The sequence below is a fragment of the Pongo abelii genome, chromosome X, assembly GCF_028885655.2.
Source record: "Pongo abelii isolate AG06213 chromosome X, NHGRI_mPonAbe1-v2.0_pri, whole genome shotgun sequence".
In the NCBI taxonomy this organism is placed as follows: domain Eukaryota; kingdom Metazoa; phylum Chordata; class Mammalia; order Primates; family Hominidae; genus Pongo; species Pongo abelii.
The window spans coordinates 36,723,312-36,734,118 of NC_072008.2; positions in this window are offsets into that span (position 1 = coordinate 36,723,312).

Below are 10,807 nucleotides of genomic sequence, written 5' to 3' on the forward strand. Positions count from 1 at the left end.
AGATTATCTTCTCCACCTGGAAATTCAAAGCATTCAGCGATTTACTCCCTATGAATTTACTATCTTATCTCCACAATGTTTCTCCCTCCTCTGTCTCAAAACCAAAACCAGAACTTAGGTCTCACTGAAACTGTTGCCCCGTACATTTGCTTGTGCAGTTTTGTTTCTCTAAAGTGCACTATTTTCTCATGCCTGACCAGCAAAATACCTTCCATCTTTCAAAATTCTGCTCAAATTATTATTCCAACAGAAAGTGTTTTAGATATCTGATGCCTTTCATCTAAATTATTTTTTTCTTATTTCTTTATCTCTGTGCTTTATGCTCTTGTAGTTCTTATCACACTATGGCTCATTATCATTTGAGGATAAATATTTCCCACACTTAATTTCTGAGCTCTTAGAGGAGAGGTATTTTAGCTTAATCATTTTTGTATCCATCACATTACCTAGTGCTGTTCCTTTTACACAGCTTTCATAATGTATATTTTATTGAAGTGAATTTAGCATATTCATCAAAAATTCTAGATCAGTATCAGGACAAGTCCTGGAACCTGTCTCCCTATTACTAGTTCAATGTTCTTTCTACCTACCACACTTTTGGAGAACAGCAAAAGCAGCTTCTAGAGAATTACCGCAAATTTAAATATGTTTATAAAAAGCAGGATTCATAAACAGCTAAAGTAGGCTTCAGAAAATGTCCTACTTATTTTGTTTCTTTGACTTCCCCAGCTGGGCTACAATCTCAGGATGAAATGAGCTCATAGTTCTGCCTCGGTGGTTACAGCAATTCTCTCATCATTGCCCTTTCCATTCAGCCCCTAAGCACTTTCACACTCACATGTGCATGGAATTCAAATAGCCAGTCTTGTTTGGATTCTTGGATACTTTGGTTGTTGTCAGGCACCTCCCTTTCTGACCTCTGAATAGCCTCTTCTGATCCATGCCTTGATATTCCACCTGGCTTTTGCTTTTTAGTTCACTTGACATTGTCCTCCAGTTTTCATTGTTCCTTTTTTTTTAGACAGAGTCTCGCTCTATCACCCAGGCTGGAGTGCAGACTCCGCCTCCTGGGTTCACGCCATTCTCCTGCCTCAGCCTCCCGAGTAGCTTGGACTATAGGCACCCGCCACCACACCTGGCTAATTTTTTGTATTTTTAGTAGAGACGGGATTTCACTGTGTTAGCCAGGATGGTCTCGATCTCCTGACCTCGTGATCTGCCTGCCTTGGTTCATTGTTCTTTAATATCACACCGTGGGTTACTCCCAGCACCCCACGTTCCTTCAGGAGGAGAGATGACACGTTAAGAAGAGGGAGGCATCCTAGCTTTGCATCATACACAAAAATTATATAATTATTAGAGACCTAGTTATGAATTATTGATGTATCAAACCATTTCTTAAGCCAACAAATATCAATCATACCTCTATTTACCTCTCCATCATAAAATTATTTTGGAGTTGCTTAAGAAGCTCTTTGATGGTCAGGGAAACTGCCTAATAAAAGGATGAAGAGGAATGATACAGTTTGAATATTTGTCCTAACCCAAATCTCATGTTGAATTGTAATCCTCATTGTTGGAGGTGGGGCCTGGTGGGAGGTGTTTGGGTCGTGGGAGCAGATCCCTCATGGCTTGGTGCTGACATCATGATAGTGAGTGATTTCTCATGACATCTAGTTGTTTCAAAGTGTGTGGCACCTTGCCCCATTTGCATTCTCCTGCTTTTGTCATGTGACGTGGCTGCTTCTCCTTTGCCTTCTGTTATGAATGTCAGCTTCCTGAGGCCTCCCCAGAAGCCGAGCACATGCCAACACCATGCTTCCTGTAAAGCCTGCAGAACAATGAGCAAATTAAACCACTTTCTTTATAAATTACTCAATCTCAGGTATTTCTTTATAGCAGTAGAAGAATGGCTTAATACAGAAAATTGGTATAGAGGAGTGGGACTTTGTTATAAAGATAGCTGAAAATGTGGAAGCAGCTTTGGAACTGGGTAATGGGCAGAGGTTGGAAAAGTTTGGAGGGCTCAGAAGAAGACAGGAAGATAAGGAAAAGTTTGGAACTTCCTAGAGACTGATTAAACGGTTGTAACCAAAATGCTGATAGTGATATGGAAAGTGAAGGCCAGGCTGAGAAAGTCTCAGATGGAAATGAGGAACTTATTGGGAGCTAGAGCAAAGGTCATGCATGTTATGCCTTAGCAAAGAACTTGGTTGCATTCTGTTCATGCCCTAGGAATCTGTGAAAATTCGAACGTCAGAGTGATGATTTAGGATATCTTGTGGAAAAAATTTCTAAGCAGCAAAGCATTCATGATATGGCCTGGCTGTTGCTAACATCCCATCTCAATGTGGGAGCAAATAAACGACTTTAAGTTGGAATTTATATTTAAATGGGAAGCAGAGCATAAAAGTTTGAAAAGTTTGCAAGCTAGCCCTGTGGCAAAGAGAGAAAAAGCTTTTTCAGAAGAATTCAAGCAGGCCATGGAGTAACTACTTGCTAGAGAAATTTGCATAACTAAAAGCGAGCCAAGTGTTAATATCCAAGGCAGTGGCGAAATGGCCTTGAAGGCATTTCAGAAACCTCCATGGCAGCCCCTCCCATCAAAGGCCCAGAGTACTAGGAGGGAAGAAATGTTTTGTGGACCTGGTGCAGGGCCCTGCTGACCTGCACGGCCTTGAGACACCACTTCCCATATCCCAGCTGCTCCAGCCCTAAGCAGAGCTCAAGGGGCCTAGGCAGAGCTCTAGCCACCGCTTTGGAGAATGCAAGCAGTAAGTCTTGGCAGCTTCCCCATGGTCTTAAGCCTGCGTGTGCACAGAGTGCAAGAGTTAACGAGGCTGGGCCTCCCCCTAAATTTCAGAGGATATATGAAAAAACCCGGGTGCCCAGGCAGAAGCCTGCTGTAGGGGTGGTGCCCTCACAGAGAACCTCTACTAAGGCAGTGTGGAGGGAAAACGTGTAGTTGGAGCCCCCCAACAGAGTCCCCACTGGAGCTCTGACTGGTGGTGCTGTGAGAAGGGGGCTACCATTCTCCTTACCCCAGAATAGTATATCCACTAGCAACTTGCACACTGCTCCTGGAAAAGCTGCAGGCATGCAACTCCAACTCCGTGAGAACAGCTCTGGGGGCTGAACTCTGCAAAGCCACAGGGGAAGTACAGCCCAGGGCCTTGGAATCCCACATCTTCACCAGGGTGCCCTGGATGTGGGACGTGGAGTCAAGAATTATTTTGCAGCTTTAAGATTTAATAACTGCACTGCTGGGTTTCAGACTTCTACTGACCCTGTAGCCATTTTCTTTTGGCTGATTTCTCCCTTTTGGAATGGGAATATTTAACTAATGCCTATATTGTATCTTGGAAGTGACTCACTTGTTTTGTTATTTTACAGGCTCATAGGTGGAAGGGACTTGCCTTGTCTCAGATGAGACTTTGGACTTTGGACTTTTGAGTTAGTGCTGCAACAAGTAAAGACCTTGGGGTACTGTTGGGAGGATGTGATTGTATTGTAATCCTCAATATTGGAGGTGGGGCCTACTGAGAGGTGTTTGGGTCATGGGGGCAGATCCCTCATGGCTTGATGCTTAGTGAGTGAGTTCTCATGAGATCTGGTTGTTTGAAAGTGTGTGACACCTCACCATCTCTCTCTCTCTCTCTCTCTCTCTCATTTGCTCCTGCTTTTGCTATGTGATGTGCGGGCACCCCTGTGCCTTCACCATGATTGTAAGCTTCCTGAGAACTCCTCAGAAGCTCAGCAGATGCCAGCATCATGCCTCCTGTAAAGCTTGCAGAACCATAAGCCAATTAACTTCTTTTCTTTATAAATTACCCAGTCCCAGGTATTTATTTTTAGCAATATAAGAACAGCTTAATAAAAGGGAGTGTTTCATTTTCTATATGAAAATGTGAGAGAAAGACCCATAAGCCTTAACATCTTTGACTACAACAAAAACAAGGTAGAAATTCGGACAAAACAATGGTAAAAAAGTGAACTTCTAACTTTAATCTTTGGAATTATAAGAGATATCCTCAAGGTACACCCTCCTGGTATTTGAACATCATCTAATTTAAAAGTCCTTTCTATACTGTACATTATGGAAACAATATATATTTTATATATATATATATACATATATATACACACATACATAATCTTAATTTGGGAAAATCTCACTCTTTTTTTTACTGTATCCGGTCTTTCTTCTTCTAACTTGGTGATACCCTGTGAACTTGTGTCTTGAGTGATCTTCCCAGCTCGCTCTTGCCAAGAGAGGAATACATTCTGCTTACTCTTATGATCCCTGGTGGTAGTTCCATTTTTATCTAACACTAATGAACCCTTCTATAAATACACAAAATAAATGATTATTATATAGATAATAGATGATGAATTTTCAGTCATGTTGCATTGAAGAGAGCACAGGAAATTTAAGTAAGTTAATTGGTGTTGATGTATATGTTCTAAAAGTGACTTTATCACATGTATAACTAAGAGTCTTGAGAGGATGAATAAACAATCCCTACACTGTTGCTACATGTTCAAAACACTTTTTTTTACTTCTTTGCTCTTTTATAAAGGTAATATGAACAAGTTATTCTTGAATTCCGAAGCAGCCCATTGGAATGAATGATGTGGGACAATTTGGCCAAGTTCACGTTGATAATTCTGGCAGTAAAGGAAAGAATAATTAAATGAATACTACAATTCCAAAAATATGGAATCTTCCATTGGACTTAGAAGATGATCCTGGATTACTTTCTTCACAAGAAGAGATTAGAAGTACATGCTATTCAAGGTGATATTTCTTCTTTCTATTTAAGCTATCAAGAAGACATAAGGGGCAGAGTCATAGTGTCAAACTCTCCCCTCTCCTGCCCCATCAATTTGTGGACTATTTTAACATTCAAAAGGTTTGAAATTAGATCAGAAGATTAAACTTTTCCTTTGGCAGTCTTTTTTATTTTCAATTTCTTGTAAAAGCTTTTTTTCAGAATGTCCATCTTTACACAGTTATGATTATAGCTCTTATGGTAACTTTTAGGGCAAAATCAATAAGACCTCTTAAAATTCTGCAAGAAAGACCAGTTTTGTTTTATTTTATTTTACTCTAATAGTACAAAGGCATTGGGAAAGGATTCAGTGAGAGTGAACTTGCATTGTGTACTTTCAGATATTTCTTAGTCCAGCACTAGTGAATATCAATGGCTCTTAAATGGCATCAAACCGATTCAGAGACTAAAGCAGTTATGTGGGAAACATACAGTAATTATAAAGAGATCTAACAATGTCCTAATAGCCTCAAAATTCTCCCTAATTCTTAGAGAACAAAGAACATGCTATGTTATGTTGATGTTCATAGTTTCATATTAAAAATGCAGTCTGGAAATAAAAAACTCTAAGATGTTTTACTTGGAGTTTCTTATTTGAGGATCACGAATTGCCCCTTAGTATGTGAATTCTCTGAAGAATGCAAGATAGGCCAGGCACAGTGGCCCACACCTGTAATCTCAGCCCTTTGGGAGACAGAGGTGGGTGGATCACCTAAGGTCAAGAGTTCAAGACCAGCCTGGCCAACATGGCGAAACTCTGTGTCTATTAAAAATACAAAAAACATTAGCTGGGCATGGTGGCAGGAGCCTATAATCCCAGCTACTCAGGAGGCTGAGGCAGGAGAATCCCTCGAACCCGGGAGGCAGAGGTTGTAGTGAGCTGAGCCGAGATCACGCCACTGTACTCCACTCCAGCGTGGGCAACAGAACAAGACTCCGTCTCAAAAAAAAAAAAAAAAAAAAAGGGAAGATGAGATTTTTTGGGGGGGAAATCTGAAAGTTCCACATGAATCTGACATTGTAGTTACACAAAATACATATGCAAATTTGAAAGACGATTGTATAATCTCTGAACCTGGGTTAAATACTTATCAATTTACTCATGGGTTTATGCCTTTTATTAGGAAACAGATGTTGAGTACCGCTCAGAATTAGTTTCTGTACTCCATTCTAAGATAAAAAGAGAAAAGAATCCTGATCAAAACTTTCTTGACAGTGCTTCTTGAATGGTAAAGAAAGCAGGTGTGAGCTGGTAGTTCCCATACATGTGGAAAGTGCTGTCATTGAGAGCTTGGTGTGGAAGCCTAGAGGTAGAAATCTGGCAGAGGAGAGAGAAAAGGCTTCAAATTGGAGTCTTCCAAGTACAGAAGAGGAGTAACAAGAAGAAACAACTTGAATTTGGAGGAGGAACATGTGAAAACACGGCCAGTCTCAAGAGTAGGAAGAAGTGGCTGAAGCTCAGAAAAATAGTGTAGGGGGTGACGAAAAAGGTGAGAACAAATGTAAGTGAGAACAGTTGACCTTAAGGTGACTCACATTCTTAGTTCAGGGACGACATGAAATAAAAGTGTAAGAAGATGAGCTCAAATTTGAATATACGATTTTTAGGTAAAGATATGGCATTTGTATTGAAATGACCAGTTAACAGACAGATATACTTATATGGAACTTAGAACAGGAATTTGATTTTGACGTAAATTTTATGACTCATTGGTTAATTATTTGTCAAAAACAAATCTGTACAAGGCAATGCTTAGACAAAGTTTATTTAAAAAAACAGTAGTTCTCAAACTTTAGTATGCGTTATAATTATGAGTTGATTACAAAATGCAGATTTATAATATTCACATTCTCTCATTCTGATTCAGTATTTTTGAAGTGAGATCCAAGAATGTATGTTTTAACACATGCTCCAGATGATTCCAAGGTTCACACATTAAGAAAAAATATTGAGTAAGAGAAGCGAGGCATAAAAACAACCCAGAAAAATGAAAACTTTTGAATTAGCAGCAAGCATAGAAATGAAAAAGAGGTGGTATACACTGAGAAGAAACTAGTTAGAAAGAGATATGTGTGGATCTTCCTCCTGAGGTGGGAGTACTCCAGTCAAGGGTGCTGTCCCCACTGAGCCAACCACAGCAAGGCATAGGTCGTGGAGAAAAGACTGGACAATGTGGAATAATTACCCACTGGGAATAAAAGGTTAAGGGGAAGCCATGGATTGAATGTGTGGGGCAACTTCTGCCTAGATTTCAGAGGATGTATCAGATAGTTTGGGTGCCCAGGCAGAAGCCTGACACAGGAACAAACTTCACAGAAATCCTCTCCTAAGGCCGTACCTCGTAGACCCTTGGAAGCAGGTCTTCTCCCCTTCAGACCTGAGAATTATACAGCCACCAGTAGCATGCAACCCCAGCCTGGAAAAGCGATAGGCATTCAACTCCTACTAATGTTAGCAGCCACATGGACTGCACCCAGCAAAGGGAGGGGCTGCCTCTGGCCTTGGGAGCCCACTCCTTATACCAGTGTGCCCAAGATGTAGGATATGGTGTTAATGGTGGTTATTTTAGAGCTTTAAGATTTAATGCCTATCTTTCTGGGTTTCAACTTATGTGGGACCTGTTTCCAGTTTCCTTTGGCCTATTTCTCCCTTTTAGAATCATATCTTGGAAGTAAACAATATGATTTTGATTTTACAGGCTCATAGCTCTAAGGAACTTTCCTTGAGTCTTAGGACTTTGGACTTTGGAATTTTGAATTGATGCTGGAGCATGTTAAGACTTTTGGGGACCATTGGAGACCACTGAGATGAAATGATTGTATTGTGTATGTGAGAAACAGATGAGATTTAGGGTATCAGGGGCAGAAGGCTGTGCTTTGGATATTTGACTCTCCAAATGTTGAAATCTGATCTCAATATTGGGGATGGGTGCCTAATGGGAGGTGTTTAGGTCATGGGGCAGATGCCTTATGAATGGCTTCATGCAGTCCTTGTAGTAACGAGTGAATTCACTCTCTATTAGTTCTCATGAGAACTTCTTGTTAAAAAGAAGCTGGCACCTGCCTTCCCTCTCTCTCACTTCCTCTCTTGCCATGTGATCTGCACGTGTTGGCTCTCCTTTACCTTTCACCATGAGTCAAAGTGCTTAAAAGCCTCACCAGAAGCAGATGCTGGTGCCATGATTTTTGCACAGTCAGCAGAACCATGAGCCAAAACACTAATAAATAAATACCCAGCCTCAGGTATTTCTTCATTACAACACCAATGTACTAAGACAAGGCTGGAAGAATTTGGAGGACCAGGATAGAAAAAGCCTAGATTTTTCTGTGAATAGAGAGCATGTAATTTAGCTGTGAATAGAGCATGAAGGGTGATTCTGGTGTGGGCTCAGAAGAAAAGAACTGTAGAGAAAGTCTGAAATGCCTTAGAGATTACATAATGTGTCATGATCAGAATGTTAGTAGACGTATGGATAGTAAAAGCCATTTTGATGAAGTCTCAGATGGAAAGGAGAAAGAAGTATTGGAGATTTGAGTTGTGGCCATTCCTTTTATAATGTTGCAAATAACTTGGCTGAATTTGTCCCTGTCCAAGGGCTTTATAGAAGGCAGAATTTAAGAGCGATGAAGTATGATATCTGGTGGCAGAAGAAATTCTAAGTAAAATACGGAAAGACCGTGTGACTACTTTTAACCTAACAGAGTAAGATGCAAGTAGAGAGAAATTATTTAAAGATGAAGTTCACAACTAAAAAGGAGGAAGAATGGAAAAATTTGGAGAATTCACAGCCTTACCGCCTTACCATGTAAAGAGTGAAAAAGGTGTCTTTAGGAAAGCAAACCAAGGATGTGGCCAAGAGACCATTTTCTAAAGATATTAATATGGATTAAAAGGATCCAGGTGTTATTCACAAAGAGAATGGGAGGATGACCCTCAAGGTGTTTCAGAGATCCTTGAGGCAAGCTAGGACCTTGAGGGCAAGGTTTCCAGGGAGGCGCAAACAAGACCTCATCATTCACTGCCCTTACCCACCTCAAGTCTCTGCTCCCTGCATTCCAGTGCAATGTTCATTGACTTCTCTACCTTTGGTTCAAGTTGTCCCATGTGTGGCTTATGCTGCTGCTCCAGAGGACACAAAGGGTAAGCCTTGGTGATATGCACATGGTGCTGACTCCAAAGACATGTGGAGTGTATGAGCTGTAAGGCCGTGTGACTTGCACCAAGATTTTAAGTGACGTAGCAGACACTCTTGACATCAAGGCAGAGACTTGTTGCTGGGGTGGAGCCACCACAGAGACCCGCTAGTAGGGTAATGCTGAGTACCAACATGGAGTCAGGGTAGCCACAGAGAGCCTACACTATAGCAATACCTAGTGGAGCTGAGAGAAAATGGCCACCCAGAGATCCCAGAACTGTAGGGCCACTAGTATCCAACTCAAGCCTGGGAAAGGTGTGGGTAGGAAACTCCAACTTGTGAGAGCTGCTGTGTGAACTGAGCCCAGCAAAGTCATAGGGGCAGGGCTGGCTGAGACACTGGGGACCCAATCCCGGAGGCTCCATTATGCCGAAGATGTGGAATATGGAGTCAAAGGAGATTATTCTCCAGCTTTAAGACTTCATGTTGTTTTTTCTGTGGTGTTTTGGACTTACTTGAGACCAGTTACTTCTTTCTTCTTGCCTATTTCTTACTTTTGGAATGTGAATGTCTATCCTATGCCTGTCCCACCATTGCATTTTTAAAACATGTCACTTGTTAGTTTTACAGGCTTACTGCTGGAGAGGAATTAGTCTTAGAATGAGTCATGTTTTGAGTCTCACCCATATCTTACTTAAATGAGACATTGGTCTTTGGTGTTTTGAATTGATGCTGGAACAAGTCAAGGCTTTGAGGACTATTGGGATAGAATGAATATATGTTGCATTGGGAAAATAATATAAATTTTTGGTGGCAATAGGCAAAATGCTGTGGTTTGATCGTGTCTCTTATAATTAATGTGTTATAAAATTAATCCCCAATGCAACAGTGTTGAGAGATGAGACCTTTAAGAGGTGATTAGGCCCTGAGGGCTCTGCTCTCATAAATGGGTTAATGTCATTATGGCAGGAGTGGATTTGTTATTGAGGGAATGGGTTACTGAAAAAATAGATGAGTTCAGCCCCCTTCCTCTCTCTCTGACCCTTCCATCTTCCACCATGGGACGATGCAACAAGAAGGCTCTCACAAGATCTGACCTCTCAATCTTGGACTTCCCACCTTCCAGAACTGTAAGAAATAAATCTCCAGCTTTCTTTAAATAAAGTATTCTGTCTGTGGTATTATGTTATAGCAACACAGAATGAACTAAAGCCAGGGGTATTGTAAGGAACTTAAGGAAAGTTTTAGTTCTAACTAACTTCCCAGTAAGCACAATATTGAACTTTACCTTCAGGAAATTAAAAAATGGCATTCATTTAGCATCCCTTCTTTTAACCAAAGCGAATATTGTAAGGGTTGGTTTGCAACAAATTCTTTATTCTTTTTTTTTTTGTTTCCAAAACTGTCTTCATTTTGCCCTTCCTTTCAAATTACACTTTTGCTGGAATATAGAATTCTGGGTTCATGAATAATTTTCACCTCAATACTTTGAAGCTTTTACCCCATTTTCTGTGGTTTTTCTTGTTGATAGTGAGAAATCTAGAATGCCAAATTACTAACTTTTAGGTAACCATTTTAACTTTTAAGTTTTTTAAAATTTATTCTTGATTTCCTAAAATTTTTCTGTTACATATTCAGAAATTGATCTAATTATATTTGTTATTATTATTTTATTCTGATTGTTACTTAAAATGCACTATTCATGTAGTACTTGCATTTCTCTTCAACGTCTGAAAATTAGCTAATATTATATTAAATATTTATTCCCTTCCATTGTCTACTTCTCTATATTCTGGAACAGAGATTACAGCAGATTAGTGCCTGAAGTTTTAGTGTAAA